Source organism: Ambystoma mexicanum, chromosome 12 (genome assembly GCF_040938575.1).
Source record: "Ambystoma mexicanum isolate Mex_15411 chromosome 12, UKY_AmexF1_1, whole genome shotgun sequence".
Classification (NCBI taxonomy): domain Eukaryota; kingdom Metazoa; phylum Chordata; class Amphibia; order Caudata; family Ambystomatidae; genus Ambystoma; species Ambystoma mexicanum.
Window position 1 is genome coordinate 53,518,623 of NC_090936.1, and position 18,314 is coordinate 53,536,936.

Sequence of the window (18,314 nt, forward strand, 5' to 3'; positions counted from 1 at the left end):
CATGGACTTATTATTGAATCTAAGAGTCCTGCAGAGGCTTTGTTGTTCTTTATTCCAAAGAAGGACAGCAAGGAATTAAGACCATGACTATAGGGGGCTGAACAAGATCACTTGCAAAGATTGCTACCCTCTTCTATTAATCCAGGACACTTTGGAAGCTGTCAGAGGCGCTACCATATTCACCAAATTGTACCTAAGAGGGGCGTATCATCTGATCAGAATTAAACATGGTGATGAATGGAAAACCGCCTTTCGTACACCATTTGGACACTACGAGTATCGCGTAATGCCCTTTGGGCTAGCAAATGCTCCTTCCGCCTTTCAACGCTTTGTCGACCACATATTCTCTGATCTTTTGTTACATTGTCTCATAGTCTATCTTGATGATATACTCATCTTTTTAAAAGATCCCCACGAACATGTTAAACATGTGACAGAGGTTTTGCGGGGATTACAAAAGAATTATCGCTTTGCCAAAATCAAAAAGTGTTCCTTCCATCAATCCAGCATCCCTTACTTGGGTTTCATCCTTTCCTAAGATGGAGCTGCAAAGGATCCCAGAAAAGTTAAGGCTATCATTGACTGGAAACCCCCACATAATACCAAAGAAGTACAAAGATTTTTGGGATTTTCGAATTTTTACTGGAAATTAATTCCAAGATTCTCTGCAGTAATCAAACCCTTCACGACTTTATTGCAAAAAGGGAAGACATTTTGTTGGAACCCTGAAGCACAACATGCCTTTGAGGCCCTCAAAATCGCCTTTTCAACAGCCCCTATCCTAAGGTTGCCAGACCAAGGCAAACCGTTCATACTGGAGACAGATGCTTCATTTTCAGAAAAAGGAGGAGTGCTTAAACAAACCTCACCCGATGGTACGGAACACCCTGTTGCCTACATGTCAAAAACACTCACTCCAGCCGAATGTAATTATACAGTACTGGAAAAGGAATTACTGGCCATGAAGAAAGCATGTTTAGAATGGGGATATTTGTTAGTAGGTGCTCAACACCCCATTCTAGTCAGAACAGACCATCGAAACTTAGAGTCTCTCCAAAACTTTGAATGTCAAAATTCACGCCAAGCCAGGTGGGCTCATTTTTTTCTTCCTATGACATGGTCATTACTTAAAACCCAGGAAGTAGCAATCAGATCGCAGATGCGTTGTCACATAGCTTATATGAAAACAGATCACTTTTAAAGAGTGAAAAGATGTTACCTCAAATTCCTTTCATATACTACATCTCCTCCTTCTTACAAGAAGTTAAGAAGGTTAGCAAAGACATCACTCCTGAAGAGATACAGCAGTATCAACTGATACAAGAAAAGGAGCTTTGTTACCATTCAGGCAGATTATATACACCATCCAAGGGCATACGGAAACAAATCCTCCAGCTTTGTCACGACCACAAAACAGCCGGACATCGCGGACAGGCCACCACCTATGAGTTAATTCATTGATATTTTTGGTGGCCTCTTATGCACAATGATGTAAAGGATTAAATAGCATCCTGTGCCGTTTGTATCCAGTCAAAAAGCCCTCATACACGACCTATGGGGAAGCTACTGCAGCCCTCATTGCCATCTCAGCCATGGGAGAAGATATCAACAGATTTCATCACTGACCTACCTCCTTCTTCTCAATACACCACCATAATGGTGACAATAGATCCTATGATGAAGATGGCACACTTCATTCTCTTAACAAAACTACCATCTTCTGCTCAAATTGGTTCCTATTTTTTGCAAACTATTTTTCGTTTGCACAGGTTACCCAACAGCATTTTGTCAGATCGAGGACCACAATACATCTCAGCTTTTTGGAAACTTTTGTGCCGCTCCTTGGGTATACAGCGAAATCTAACATCCGGCTGCCATCCCCAATCTAACGGGCAGACAGTGAGACTCAATCAATCCCTGGAACAATACCTCCGCTGTTTTGTGTCCGCATCCCAAGACAATTGGAGTACCCTGCTACCATATGCTGAATTCACATACAATAATGCGCCACATTCAGCCATCCAAATGTCACCATTCTACTGTTCCTATGGATTCCATCCTTCTGTCTTTCTAACTACCATCCCTTCCTCTACAAAGATCCCTTTGGTGGACTCTCTGGTTAAAGAAATTCAAGAAACCATGTGAAGGCCATTACCACCCTCAAAGATACCAGGGCCAAAGTCAAGCTACAAGCAGACAGAAGACGCTCCCAAGAAATCATTTTTAACCCTGGAGACCAAGTCTGGCTTTCTTCCAAATACTTGCCTAAACATCTGGCCCCCACTAAATTCTCAGCCCGGTATTTTGGTCCTTTACTAGTGCTCAAGGTGGTAGGACCTGTTGCCTATAAAATACAACTACCCAAGACCTGGCATCGGATACATAACATATTCGATGTGTCTCAACTTAAGGAAGACGTTGAAGACACTTTTCACAGGCGGCAGAAAACTCATCCTCCCCCGCTATTAACATCTGACGGACCTGAATATGAAGATGCTGCGATTTGTGATTCTAGGTACTATAGAGGTTTGATCTGATCGTTCTTGGGAACCAGCTTCATCTGTACACGCTTCAAAACTCTTATGCAAATTTCACCGTATGCACCCCTGGAAGCCGGGACCTGATGCCTCGTGTGGAGGGCATACTGTCAGAACCACAAGGAGACCTTTATGGATGCATTGGAAAAATCATCACCCCACTTACACTCAGAAGAAATCAAGATGGCGCCTTTTTTGTTCCGTTCTTCCAACTCCAGCGCCGCGGTCTAGTTCTTTCAAAATGGCGACCGCCACATACCCGAATCTACTTAGTTCCTTCTGAACTTCGGGTAGGTGCGTCGCTACTTGCTACTTTGCTTGCTACTATGCTATGCTCCTGAAATTACCTTCTCTTCCTACCTAGCCTTCTCAGTTACATCATCCTTTCATCCTTTCTTTCCTTAGCGCTCTTCGCAGCGCTCCCTGCTTCTTACCTCCTCAGTACTCCGGTGCCGTTCCGTTCCTGTCTTGCTCTTACTACCTTCCGCTTACTTCTTGCGGATTATCATTACGGAATGAGTCCTTCTCCTTCACCTTTGTTGCTGTTCTGCTGCTGCGGATATCTCACGGAAGGATTTAAGCTCCTCTTCCTTGTTGCTGTTGCAGCCGCTGTGGATTTCTCTCGGAAGAATTCCGGCTCCTCTTCTTTGTTGCCGTTGAAGCCGCTGCGGATTACCTACTAAAGGAATTCATCTTACCTTCATCCCTGCTGGAAAACATTGGACACCGTGAAGGCATCTCTACGATGGGTTTTCTTCCCCTGTGGGTTTCCCGTGGATGCCGCCCTCCGGTCTCTGTGAGTCCAATCAGAGATTTGAGGAAGACATACCTTTTTCTTCAAACAAAGGCAAACTTCATATCGTCAGAAGCTACGTGAGTAACTTCAAACTATCTAGTATTGTTACACATATTGAACAAAGCGCCCTGAAACTGACTCAACCCTGTTGAGCACCAAGAACTCCTACTGCACAAGGTACATTGTCGGTCTGTCCTCCTGGTCCTTCTCCGAAGGCCCCTAGAACATTTTACGACCCATTGCTCCCTTTGTACTATCATGCGACTATATATCACAACAGTTGCCAACCAACCGGTTCACACGGACATGGACCGAGTCGTACGGCAACAGACACAGGAAGCTTGTGGGTGTATTAATAATCTAGAAAAACGGGTAAGTGTAAACAAGAAGAGTTTAGATTTAGGTACCATTTTCACATAATTTTCATAGACTGCTTGCTGTGGCTGAGACCAGGATTTCGAGCGCGGCCAGTCTTTCTACGTTTGTCAGAATGGCGAGTACCCCCGCCATTAATTCTATTTTAGTACCCTGGACACAGAAATGAAGGGCTAGAGTATTCATGGTGCACATACATTGTTGTCACAACAGGTGCAGTGTGAGACCGGAAGAAAGGACTCATCCAATATATAATTACATTTCACGCATATGAAAACCGTCAGCATGTGTCATAAATCTCTCCCCCCGTCTCACCTGTGATCGGGATCTCTCTTGTTCGGCCGCAGGACTCTTCCTGTGGGTGGTTCGGGTCTTGAATAGGCTTGCCCGAGCCTCGTCAGGTTGCAGAGCGCGTTCAGAGTTCCGGGAAGTTCGTGGTTCCAGGGTGTCCAGGATTAGCGATAAACGAGCAATGTAGGGGGGAAGTCCAGGAACAGGAAAAAAGGCAAGGAAGGAAGTATGAGGATCAAGGAAGCAAATGTAGAGAGCAAACACACGTTGGGTCACTATCGAAGATAGCGTTGAGACACGCAGACCCGCCGGGGCGTGACCAATTTATAGTACGTGCTACGACGTGAAAGCTAGTGCGTAGCACGGGGCTTGGTACGGCCATGTTGGGAGGAACAAGGAGTACAAGCCCTTCGTGACAATGACCATGAGGTCCAGAAAGGGCAATTTTGCCGGGTCATGACAGCATGGCTACCAACAGGAATCTGAATTTGACTGGGAAGAAAGATTATCCCGTTTCATACAACAAAGAGAGGGCCATAGAGTCTATTGGCGGGTAACTAAAGCACTCATCAGCCTCATAGTAATTCTCATAACACAATTGATATTACTCATCACTAATTCATACTATATAATTCAAAGGTGATCAACACCATTAGAAACATTAAACATTGACGCAAATAGATGACATTTGCATTATCGCACAACGAAATTGAGCAACTTGAAAAGAAGAATTTTTGTTATGTACCACAAGTGGTTGAAATAATTTGTGCAACATTGTCATAAAAAATATTTTGAATTAATTTTGCTCCTGAAGAAAAGAGATAAACTCTGTAAACGCATAGAGCTCTGTATTTAATTGTTTGATTTTTGATTTCTTATTTGGATCTACTGTGGAACTCCATGAGATTGACTGATTTTTGAACTCCATGAGACTTAAATGCATAAAATAAATTATCCATGTGAATCACTAGAATGATGTCGTATTGAATTAAGCGAAAAATATATATGTATAAATCTATTCCACACAATCGTTGATCTATAGACCATTAAGTTACTCATTAGAACTTCGTTATTAAACTTGATTGGAAATATTTTCCAGTATTTATAGGTGTGCAGGGGACAGGAGTTCCCATTGCCTATGAGTACTCTATTGTGTTAATTATTGTACTGACTTGTGATACCAGAGTCATTTGTTTTCTCCCCTGCACCCTTGACATTTATTAAGATTCAGTGAGCCTTAGGAGCTCAACTTTATTGAAAATTATAACTAATACCAAATTACAAAGGGTGTGCTCTCTCTGAATTTTGCATGTAGTTCCCTTTGTACTAAAACCAAGTATCATTGAACTGTTTTGGTTATTTACTATACCGACTACCCTCCTGTCAGTATATTTAGAGTGTATACCTTTTTCCTTTTTTGAAACTGTTTTTCCTTTGCATTCCTTTACAGGGTGGGTTGTATTTTGTAGTGTGCTAGAACTGTCTGTTGGGATAATAATTAAGTATCTTTATACAACCTTGACTGGACCATCCCTTTTATCATTGGGTAATTGTATTTTCACTGTGCTGCGAATAACAAATGATCCACGACCTTTCGGAGATAAGCCTGCCATTCCATCCACGTTGCCAAAACTGGACAAGGAAGTTTATCATTTTCTTATGTTTCCAGTCTGTTCAGATCCCTTCTGGTCTAATAGAGGTGTGGGCTGATTGATGGTTTAGAAACCGATATTCACCCCTGGACCACTGGTGCCCCCAAAGTTGATTCATCAAACTCCTATTCTAGGGGTGAGGAAGCTCTTGTCACCCTCACTGGAGGACACCCCTCTATTGAGACTGGAGGGGCTCTTCACCGCACTGGAGCACACCAATCTTCTGGAGTTAAAGGGGCTCTTCTCCCTCTCACTGGTGTACACGCTTCTTCTGGGGTTCAGGCGGCTTTTCTCCCCCTCACTGGAGCACATCCCTCTACTGGGCTCAAAGGTTCACCTTTCTCTGGTGCTCTCCAGCTTTCGTAACAAAAGCCTGTCCTCAGCTCCCAGCTCAGAGACAGGGTCTAGGGAATTTAACCCCAGTTATAAAACCCTCTTCGGCCTCCCATTGGCTGAGGCAAACCTTTGCATTTATTTGTTAATTGGCTTTCTATTGTAAGCTATGGTTGGGAACTTTAAAAAAAGCTTTTTCTGGATTAACTTTCACGGTGTACTACCCTGTTACTGCATTACACTGTCTTGGACGGGCCCAAGGTCTCCTCTTTCACCATCGTGTGAACTGGCTCCTCGTAAAGCGCCTGCAGAGTCTTTTTTAGCTCTACTGAATGTTAATAGAATGCTGGTTTGTGTGTTGCAACTTTGGATATTTGGTAAGCAAACACTCTGCCAGAAGAGACAATACACCAGTAGGATTGATCATTTGTGGTAATACATGCAATCTGACAGCTTCAAACTAGCAACATTGTATCTAATGCAGGCTTCAGGAGCTCCTGGACTATCTCCCTAGGGTAGAGGTCTTCAAGCTGTGGGGCGCGCCCCCCCAGGGGGGCGCGGCCGCATCCCAGGGGGGGCGCCAGAGCCCAGCATGAAATGTAAACAAAAAAATGTTTTAGATTGGAGGAAATGGGAAGGGGCAGCTCACATGGTCAGACTGGACCATAAAACGGTCTTAGGCACCAATGAAAAAATGGCCAGCAGTTGCAAATGGATATTCAGTCCTTTAGTCACAAACTGTTTGAATAGTACCCAAGGGGTTGTTTTTTGTTCAAATGTAAACAAATTGTGATATTTAAAGAATATTTATTCAGCAACAATGGTCAAAACTACTAGCTGCATAGTGAAGTAACTCCTCAAACTGACCCACATTGGCCAAAAAAGTGGCCCATTTTGACTGGCCTACACTTGCATTTTGCATTTTTGGTACGGTCATCGCCCTATTGCCCTATAGGCCAGTCCAAGCCTGCCGGCTCATCCATAATGGGTGAGGGGGCGTCCACCCACTGGCCACCTCACCCATTATGGAGGAGCCGAGGAGCCGGCCCAGTGAAACACTGAGCACTACCTCAGCTGCTTTTTCCAGCTGAGGGAGTGCTCCTGGGCTGGCTGAACTGTCAAAGGGAAACACTGTTTGCATTTGAGAGTTCATTTCCCCAGCCGCACATGATCACTGAGCCATGCAACGCTGGGGGTGTTTTGCTTCGCCGGCCTTGCATAGCTCATTGGAAATGCTGGCTGGGGCACTGCATGTATGTATGTGTGAGAGGGTGCTCCTGCGCCTCCTCGCACATACGGGCAGAGCAACCTGGAGCGGGGCATTTTAGCAACCATGCGCAGGCCCCTGTAGAAAGTACGTTTATGGTGATTTATTTTTTATTTAAATGCGTATGGATGTGTTATGGGACTGTGGTGGGGGCAGGATGGGCGGCAGCACTGGGATAATGATGGGAATAGGGTGGGGAGAGCCCAGGGTCTGTACTGGGAGTAGGGTGCAGTGACGGCACGCAAAGGTTCATAGTGATTTCTACATACTGTCCATCTGGCACTTTTGGGGGGGCCCGGCCTGCCTAAACTTTGCTCAGGGGGGGCCCAGGCCAAAAAAGCTTGAAGACCACTGCCCTAGGGCTTTGAACTGACTTCCCTGCTACTGCAGATTCACTGATAACAGTAGCAGCATAAACACTTCAAGTATTATGTGGGTGCACCTGACCACTTCTGTAGAAAAGCATTGTTTTTCTCGTTCTAGGAATTTGGTTCTGTCTAGAGAGGACTTTAGGGCTGTCAGTTGGCAAGGTGGTCCACACAAGGATGTTCTGTGACTGTCCCCTGGCAGGCGTCAGGGACCAAGTACACTGACCAGGAGAGCCTCCCCATAAGCCCCCTGCGCCCATCCTGGCATAGGCAGGTACTTTAAAATTCAGCACCCTCCAAAACAGTACATTTTGGTATCTGCGAAAAGAGCACCTTGTTTATCATGTGCTATTGTAGTATTTTTTCTTCGTGAAATCTATCTGTATTTCTTTCCTCCTAGGAGTCTGAATTGCATATCCGGTGCCTGGGTGTGTGGGGGGGCGGGGGGGCAGATAAATGATGTTAAAGCACTGTCCAGTTCCACAGTGCTAACAACTGTTTCACTAGTGCAATGATTCTAGATGCTAGACTATCCAGACCCACAGAGTATATATATAGCTCGGGGGAAGGGAGGAAAACAGGAGAAGTGACTCCAGGGTGGAACCTTAGAAAACACAGACAAATAACGTCATCAGTAAATCATCAAGGTACATTTGCAAAAAAAACATTAACAATCATTGCTGTTTTCCGACATCTCAACTTTTGAAGAAAGAAAAGAAGCACATGTTGTCGTGGGACTCGTCAAATTACATTCTTGTCAAAACCGGTCTCTTTTTAAGTGATACTCAAGAACACATTAAGAATACGAAGATGTATAATCAATACTAAGTAAGGCGTAAGAGCAAAGCATAAGGCATTTACGCCACAGCCATTTGGAGCTGGAGAAGAAGCACACGACGGAATTAACATTCCTGCTGTGCGTTCTGACCCTGACTTCAAAGGCGTACGTTTTTACGCCTTCATGAGATTCCCATGCAGGCGTGAAAGGGAGGCATTTCCATGGAATCCGTCTTTTTTTTAGCACCTGCTAAAAGCAGGCGTAATTCCATAGGAACCCATTGGAAATTCCGTCTGCAGAGCGTAATTCGCAGGCGCCATTTACATTTTTTTTTACAACAGAGAGTGTAAAAGCAAAGAGCATAGGTGATTATATCTGCTTTTGCAATTTACTTTTGAAGACAATTGCATGCAGGAGAGTATACCATTTTAGTGTTCATCTATTTTAAAAATGACAGAGGGGAAAAGTCAGCAGTAACTATTTAATAAAACTGCTAAGGGTTTATACAGCCACACAGATATCTGAGAGCATGCCAACTTTAAAAGTTAAACCAAGCAGCAATCATTGTCCACTAGAACTTGTAGCTCTTGTGTTCCTTCAGGAAAATTGGCATGCATAATGTACCGAATGCCTTACTGATGGCTTGCAAACTAATTTAAAATCTGCACCTGCGATTGCAGAACAAAAGATCCGGTCTTGTGTGGTGATTGAACTGTAACGCCTGTGCAGCAAATTGCTTGAAGCACCTGAATGTGCTAAATAATGTGTTAGGGTCACAGGTTGCCTGTCTTCCACCACCTGCGACATAGCAATGATGTGCTGCATGGGTTTGTAGAGGTCTCTGCAGCACCTGCAGAGGGAATACAGACTTGTTCAACAGGGAAATGCCTGCTCTGATGCAATCAGTGCTCTGGAATAATGTCACCAGGAATTGAAAAGAGACATGCACCCTGACATGGTGCGGGATAGCATGGAGGTAGGCAATTTGTGATGCGAGATCAGATGATTACTCCTTGGCAATGCCAAGAACCACATGTGGTGGTGTGATGAACCAGGATTGAGACACGGACACAGAGGACTCATGTTTTTTTGTTATAAACTTTTATTAAATAATAAGGGGGTTGGAAAATACTATCCCTAAACTAAGAGGTACTTCCCCACCTCAACCAAAAAGTAAGGGCCTGTCCTTCATCAAGATGTCCAAAGCAAAAATGTACTGTGTCCAAAGTCCTATCCTAGCCCTCAAACTCTAAAAGTAACTCTATGGTGCTAAGGGAAAATGTCTTTGGCCTTGAAAGTGCACAAATGTTCAAGTCCAAAAGGTGTAAATCCAACACAAAAGTTCCCAATGGATAGTGTTCACGGTTCTAGGGAATGTCTCCCTTCCCCAGGTTTTCTCTTCACCAACACAACAGATCAAAAAAACAGTCAAAGTTCTTTATAACCCGGGAGAATAACTCCTTTCCTCTTGGTGTTGCAGTCCACTCCTAGGGGAATATCTCCCTTCCCCAGGTCTGTTCAACCAATTCAAAATCCTAAGAGCATGAGTCTTCCTTTGGATTCTTTGGTAAACAAAACAACTTGGATGCAAAACAACTTAGATGTGGGTCCCAACCTGGCAGGGCACCTGGTATACTCCCCTGCCAAGTTTGTTTCCACATTCAACACAATTTGACTCACAAACTTGTCTTAGCCTGGTGTACTTTCCTGCCAGGCCTTTCTCATGTGGTTATTACACACTTGCAAACTTGATTTTGCCTGGTATACTCTTCTGCCAGGACTTTCTTTAACAGTTCACTTTATAAACTTGCAAACTTGACTTTGCCTGGTATACTCTCCTGCCAGGGATTTCTTATGTGGTTCACTTTACACACTTGTAAACTTGACTTTGCATGGTATACTCTCCTGCCAGGCCTTTCTCATACATTTCATTTTATAAACTTGCAAACTTGACTTCTTTTATTAATCCTTTTGACATGTCAGGTTTCAAATCCTCTTCATTCACTTCACTGGCTCTTATCTGTCCTTGATAGTGTTGCCGAAGCGCCCCAGTGTCCAAGCTACCCTGCTCAGGGCTCACCAGCATTTTGTGGCATTCTCCAATTCTCTCGTAACAGCGAAGCAGTGCTCCAGACTCCAGTCTCCACTTCACGGGTTCACCAGTTTTGCTTAGCAGCTTCCATGTCCTTTGCGACCACTGCTGTACTGCTGACCCCTTCTCCGTATTCGGAGGTGCTGATACTGCTTCTCGGTTCCTGTGGCCACCATGAAGACTTCTTTTCTCTTCCTGCTATGGTCCCAGCACAGCGAACCATCTCCAGCAGTGCTTCTCCTTCCACAGTATCTCATGCCTCCAGGCTCCATGGTCTTCTCTGCGGCTCGGCAATCCCTCAGTCAGCACTGAAAGGGCAAAGATTCTCCAGCCACAACCTTCATTCTTCATGTTGGTCTGAATTTTTAGAAGGCTAAAACCTATCATACACTCACAACCACTGGAGTGTTTCCTGGACTTATCAGCTTCACCAATCCTCATTTCTCCATTCAGTCTCCTCGTCTCAGTTGGTATTACTTTACATTGTGAGAAACCTGAATGTGTCTCACTGGCTAGTCCCCGGGGATCTGTCATCCAGGTGGGCAGGACACGGCCATCGCTATTGGATCCCGTTCCTGGGGTGGACCAGTGAGGGAGGATCACCTGGATGGTGGGTCATCAGAGAGTGGGTGTGGGACACTGACGGGTGAGATGTGGTATCCCCCTTCTTTCAACACCTTTTCCCCATCCTACTACGTAGGAGATTCAAAAACACTGCCCCCACCCCTTTTCCAACACAAACACTTTCACACAACACGAAAGAGAACGGACTAACACCCAAGCCATTTACCTGACATGTCCCAATACAAGGGTCAGGCAAAGTCAGGCAATTGACCAGAATCACACACAGATGACGGCCCTTTCCTTTCCCTACATGGATAAAAGGTGGAGCAAGAGAACACAGTACGAGCAAGGCAGACCGCACGACATGAGAGCTAACTCAGCACGGAAGTTCAAGAGGAGGAGAAAGACGGTGCATATCGAGGGGGTGACAAGGAGAGAAGCGACCTTGCCCTTTCCGACCAAGGCCCGTGAACCTTCAGCAGAAGGAATCATAAGACCGAGAACAATAGCCAGCGTGTGTTGCAGCAGATGTCAACGGTACATGTGACCCCCCTCTGCTGAGCCGGGGAGAGACGCTTGTCTCCTTGGTACCAACCTTGACTCCAAAGAGAAAGCCAAGTGCTTCATCACAGCCAGTGAGTTGAGGGAAGAATCGATAAGAAACCGAGCTGTGTTGAATGAAAGCCGCAAAGTAGCAACTTAGGGAAATTCAAAGAACTGTTAAGAATAAAGGGGAGACCAGCTGCCGAGGGATTAGACCCACGTGGGTGCGCACTCGATAGACTCTGGTCTATCCTGTGTTTGTTGAAACTGCTGATACCAGAAGGCCATAGGAGAGTCGCCAAAGCAGGTCAAAGGGGTCATTCAGGAGGTCTAACAAAATCCCTGGACAATCGAAAGTCTTTGACTGACAAACTGTTACGAGAAAGCAAGGGAAGTGAATCCTGCAGCATAAGAAAGCAAAGGAAGTTAATCCCGCAACCGTTGACAGCAAAAGGAATTGTAAAGTGGCAAGAGTAAACCTGGCGGAGGGATGCCAGTAAAGAGGGGTGAAATCTAAAGTCTCAAGAAACAGTGTGTTGACAAAAGTGAACCCGGCCGAGGGATGTCCACTGAGAACTATTTAAAAAGACATTAAGGTTCACGCATCCAAAAAAAAAGCCATAGTGAACCCGGCAGAGGGAGGCTAAGAATCGAGAAGGGTCTGCGGCAGGAAGAGGAGGAGCCAGGGGTGAAGAATAATCATCCCAAATACAAGTTGAAAAGAACTTTAATTTGTTTGTTATTTTACTGACCCTAGCAGGCAAGAGACTTTTGTTGAAGAGAGACTTGGCCGTTCAGGCTTCTGAGAAGTTGACACCAGAACTGTCGTCTCATGCTGGGGACAGCTCGAGAAGGGTGTTGTGCTCAGAAATCCCACCTTATCCCGTGCTAAAACATGGGCAAGGGAGACCCCTGGCAACTTGCACCCTGACCCATTATTTAAGAACACTTCTATCTTTCTTGAAAACCCTATCCCACTCTCTTTCTATATTTAGTTGTAAGGATTTGGCACTCATTTTCTTTTAGTATAGGCCATTTATTTTGACAAGACGCCACAAGGACGGCTTACTTTTATTTGATGGTCGAAGATTTAGGCTGGGAATAGGCATTTTTCCAACCTGTATACAGTTTAATAAACACCCTTGAACTGTGATCACTTATGTCTGTCTTTACTGTTTACTGTTGCCACCATGAGTTCCTTACAACATGTTATCTGACATTGACGAGTAATGTCAGTAGAGTTGTCAAGATGTTGAGGCGAGACATGGCAGTATGCCATTTGGGGATGGAAGGAACATCCCTAAAAGGGAAAGGGAGATTTAGGTTGTAGGAGTTTGACGAGGAAAGTGTATAATAATAAATTGGGCTATGGGGGTATTGTGTTCTCTGTAGAATATTGTCCCCATGTCCATAGGAGAACTCTCTTTCCATGTGCTCCAACCTCATATTGTCACCCCCAGCGGGTCTTCTGGATGGTGGCCGTATCACCCCAACCATGTGAGAAGGGTTTTTCCCCGAGGGAAACAGGGACGACATCTTGAGATTCGTCACAATGGAGACTGACACCTCTCTGACACCTCTTTATCAAACATGCTAAAGACTGACCTTTGCTCTGAAAACCCTCTAGGTCCAAAACCAAAGCGACACAAGTGGAGCTGCTAGCTTAGCAACCTTTCCCTATGAGCCCATTTTGCTTTTGTGCTGTATGTGCCTTCCATAATATCATCTGTGGAAACACAGGGAATAACCCTGGCTTGCCAAACAGATACCAAGCAAAAAAGAATGGTCAAACCAGAGTTAAATTTGTTCAGACAAGGGTCTAAGGCTTCTCAAGTAGACGCACAAAAAATAATGCCCCTGTCTGTAACTTACAGAATTTATTTTAGGAAATCTGGGCCCAACAGGGTGGACGCAGAAAGAAAACCATTTCAAAAAGTCAATTTAATATCAAGAATTAATTCTTTTTTGGGAAAACAAAAATTGAGAATATCAATGAAAACCATCACAAAACAGCAATACATTACCTAAGAAAACTTAAACTACATTTTCTCATAGTGAGGACACACAAATGACTTCACATAAGAACCAATCTAACAGAAAAAGAACCACACTGCACAACCTAACACATATAAAGCAAGCATATTGCATTCACTCCAAAGATAATCAACAAACTAAGCAGAAAAATAAAAAATTAAGAAACGGACAACAGCAATCCAATGCAGACAGTTGCAACCCAGTATGGGTAAAAAAATACAAAGATGAACTACTTTAAACAGCAAGCCTGAGCCTGTATACAATTTCCAAAGCGAATGAAAGTGTCTTCCTTGTGGATTATGAAAATTACATTGTCTTAGAAGAAAGTGGCATAGTACATAATGCAACCTAATGACTGTGAAAATAGGGAAATGTCAACTGGAGTTTTGGGCTGTAAATGTTCTCCGGCGCGAGCTGGAACCAGCCCTCTTCAGGACAACATATGTGGAAGGAAGGAGGTGTTTTGAATTGTTCTCCTATGTTTGAACTCCACCTGTGGGGAAATCCAGAGAACATGGATCTTAGTTGCTGCCCATGTCTTGTTCACAACCACAGTGGTATTTCAAAATGGCCGCAGTCGTGGTATACCAATCAATGTGTCTACCAGTGATATTTAAGAAGAGAAAAAAACTGTGCACACTGTGGGTGCCACCCGTGGACCATGCCGGGATAGTGAGTGTCTCAATGGAAAACCTGTTGTGTTGTGGAAGCGGAGGGGCGGGGGGAAGGGGGCGAAAGGGAGGAAGAACAATTTCATTGCTAGGAAAAGGAAGGGGGATTCACTCACAGGAGGCAAAAACCAGCTGAAAATGCCTGAATTCAAGTAGCAGGTTGAGTCAGTCCATGCGGGGAAAGCTAACCGCAACAACCAAATTGCCCCACATCAGATGTCATGAAAGGGAGCCAAAGCACCAGCATAGCACCGGGACGATGCTGGTGCTTTGGCTCCCTTTCAAGACATCTGATGAAGGTATTTTTCATTGCATTACATATGCATTGCCAATGTGTCTGGATATCGATAGCTAGATTTGGTTGTTGCCATAGCTTTTCTTGCATGGACTGACTCAACCTGTTAGATGAATTCAGGCATATCTAGGACATCCAAGGGTTCTTGTCCATAAAGGAGTTAAAATAGGGAAAATCCTGTTGAGGCCAGAGGGGTTTTCCAGACTGCAAACAAGGCCACCCCAGTTCTAACATCTTGCTCAACTAACCTTCGGAGTATGGTTTTGAGGGTTTTATTAAATCTTTCCACAAGCCATCTGACTGGGGATGTGTCATGATGCCCGCTCCCGGGGAGCCGGTTCAAGCCCTGCGTCCCCGAAAGCGGATATCCAGTCCCCAAGGAAGGACCCAGCAACCCCATATAGGGGCCCTTTGGACAGTGTCCTGGCGCCTATGGCGCCAGGCTCATAAAAGACATCAGTCCTGGCGCCATAGGCGCCAGGCGCATTATGGAAGTGCTTGGGTGCACTTACCTGATGCAGACCATGCTGCAGGATCCCGGCCTCCTTGAGGCCTGAAAGGAACTACTTTACCTGTGGGACTAATTTACCATCCCGGCGTGGTCGGGGAAGGATACATACCTGATTGGAGGAAGGATACATACCTGGAAATTCTTCCAAGGCTATTTAAACCCCACCTGAACAGCCACACGTGCTTCGCGTTGTTCTGCATCTAGGAGCTGGACGCTCACCGTGTCTGCTCCTGCATCCTGACTTCTGCCACGCCTGCCAGCATCCTGCATCACCTGCAAAGGAAGAGAAGACGAGAACAGAAGAAGGAAAAGTCCTTACCTGCTAAATCCGCATCCCGGTGACATCTCGCCGACAATCCTGAAAAGGAAGACTTTTATTTAAAAGCTCATCGCGTCGATCGCTGCAGCGCCGCATTCCACTTACCTTTACAGGGCGCCTCCATGTTCAGCAGCGATCATCCGGATTCGCAGTCACGCCCCAGCGCCTAGGGAGAAAAAGTCCAGAACAAAAGGTGAGAGAGAGAAGGGAATAAGGAAAGCTAAATCTCCATGTTAAGACTTACCTGTTGACTCATTCCCTCTTCATTTCGGGTCCGCGCCGCATCCTGGCATTTCAAGACCACGGCCCCTAAGGGGAAAAAAAGACATCAGCGTTAATGAGCGAATGAAAGGACATTACCAAAAAACGCTCATTAAAGACTTATCTGATTTTTACAAGGATTTCACCTCTCATCTCGGGTCGGTGCCTGTTCCCCGGCATTCCGTACCCAGGCCCCTATGGGGAAAAAGACACTAGCATTAGTACATTAATGCATGGACACAAGGGGAACCTCTTATCAAAAAACTTACCTGGAAGCCAAGCAAGTTTGGTTCTCACCAATCCGAAAATCCAGTGAAGTAACTGGATACCAACGCGCCCCTGCATCAGAAGCAGGATGGAGAGCTCGTCCTTCCAGACCCTAAGGTGAGACGCTACGAGGAATCACAGAAAGGTTTCGAGGAGGGTGAGAGAGGAAAGTGGGAGGCTGATTGCATTACCCCGCAGACAGTTAATCCCCTATTTTCGCCTACAGAAGGATACTTCTGCGAGCCAGACAAGCCAGATTTGGGGGGCCCGGTCCAGTCCGTCTTCCGAACCCTGCGCATCACCTTAGAAGAGGTCACAGCAGCGCGAACCAGGCCAGCGCCTCCGTGGGAGTCAGGTGAGCGTTACAGAACGCAAAGCCTTCCTACAAATTCCCACCCAGGCGCTATGGAAAGTTCTGAGACTGATCAGTTGGCCCAATTACTGGGGGAATTACGGGCCGAAGTACATGCCGCTCGTCAAGAGACTAATGCCCTCAGGAGGGAATTAATAATATCAAAGGAAAGAACTGATGACCTGGCCAGACAGCTTTTGCAAGGTCAAGCTGGGCAAACTCCTTTACCCGGTTCCGGAGGGAACCCCGCTCCTGTGGTTTCCAGTAACCCTGTGCAGATTAATCTACCTGGAAACATGCCGCTGGCCCCACCCGAACGCTTTGCTGCGGACCCCAAACGATTCGCCGTATTCATGAATCAGTGTCGTTTGCACTTCCTATGCAGACCTGGGGCCTTCCCTAATGATCAGACTAAGGTAGCCTTTGTATTGTCATATCTCAGCGGCTGCGCTGCCGATTGGTCAGTTCCACTGGTTACTCAAGATGACCAGATTCTCCGTGATTTTCAAAGGTTTCAAGCAAGCATGGAAAGGTTATTTGCTCGACACTCTCAGGGGCAGGCTCTGGATGACGAACTTCTATCCCTGCGACAGGGCAATCAGGACCTCCTATCCTATATTGCAACCTTAAATAGACTAATTGTGGAAACGGGATGGCCAGAGGATAAAAGAGTCACGTTGTTTTATCGAGGCCTACGCGGAGAACTTAAAGATGTCTTGGCCCAAGTTGTAAATCCGCCCCAAGAATGCACAGAGTATATAGACTTAGTGGTCCAATTGGATCACAGACTTCAAAACAGAAAAGCAGATCGGTCCAGGTTTGAGACCCGGGTGTTGGTCAAGGCCCATGCTAATCCCAAGGGAGTTGATGTCTCTGAGCCTATGCAAATTGGAGGGGTTAAAGGACCCTTAACTCAAAAGGAACGTGAAAGGAGGCGGCAGTTAAAATTATGTCTTTATTGTGGGAATTCTGGACACTTTCTACGAGATTGCCCGGCAAAACCGCCCCGAAAGGCGGTAGGAGCCGCTGATAAAAACCATGAAAACTCTGTTTCGGGAAACGACTCCGCCCGACAAGTGTAGGTGTCCGCTTGCCGAGCTTGAAAACTAACTCTCAGACCTCGCATTTCATTGTGCCAATGGTTCTCGTAGATCCAGAACAGCCTAAGCGGGTGCATGCAATAAAGGCATACATCGATAGTGGGGCTATTGGAAACTATGTGGATCGTGAATTGGTCTCTAGGATAAACCTCCCTCTCCGTCCTAAAACCAGCAAAGATGTCATCATCACAGTCGATGGAACTGAAATTGCCTCTGGACCGGTAACACATTCCACTACTGAGGTGACTCTTATTGGTCCCGACAGCCATCGGGAGGGTGTTGTGTTTGATGTAATCAAGGCTCCACAGTTTCAGGTTATTCTTGGAATCCCTTCGTTAGAGACACATAATCCTCGAATTGATTGGCGAGCTAAGAGAATAACCTTCCCGGATTGTACACAAACCTGCTACCCAGAAAACCTGAAGATTAATCTAGCATCTGTAACCTCTGCCTCCATGCAACTACCTCCGGAATACCAAGACTTTCAGGACGTCTTCCAAAAGGAACAGGCCAACACGTTACCTACTCACAGATCGTACGATTGCCAAATCGATCTGGTGCCCGGTGCACAACCCCCTTGTAGCAGGATTTATGCCCTTACCGAACATGAGAATCTGCATTTGAGACAATATTTGGATCAATACCTAGCTAATGGTTTTATTCGCCCGTCAAAGTCCCCGGCATCCTCGGCTTTGTTCTTCGTGCCCAAAAAAGAAGGCGACCTTAGAACTTGTATCGATTACCGCGCATTGAACCAGATAACGGTTAAAAACCGTTATCCTCTACCACTGATCCCTAAACTCCTTGACCAGGTGAAGGACGCTTGCATATACACCAAGTTAGATCTCCGGGGGGCTTATCATCTGGTACGAGTTAAAGAAGGCGACAAATGCAAAACTGCCTTCCGT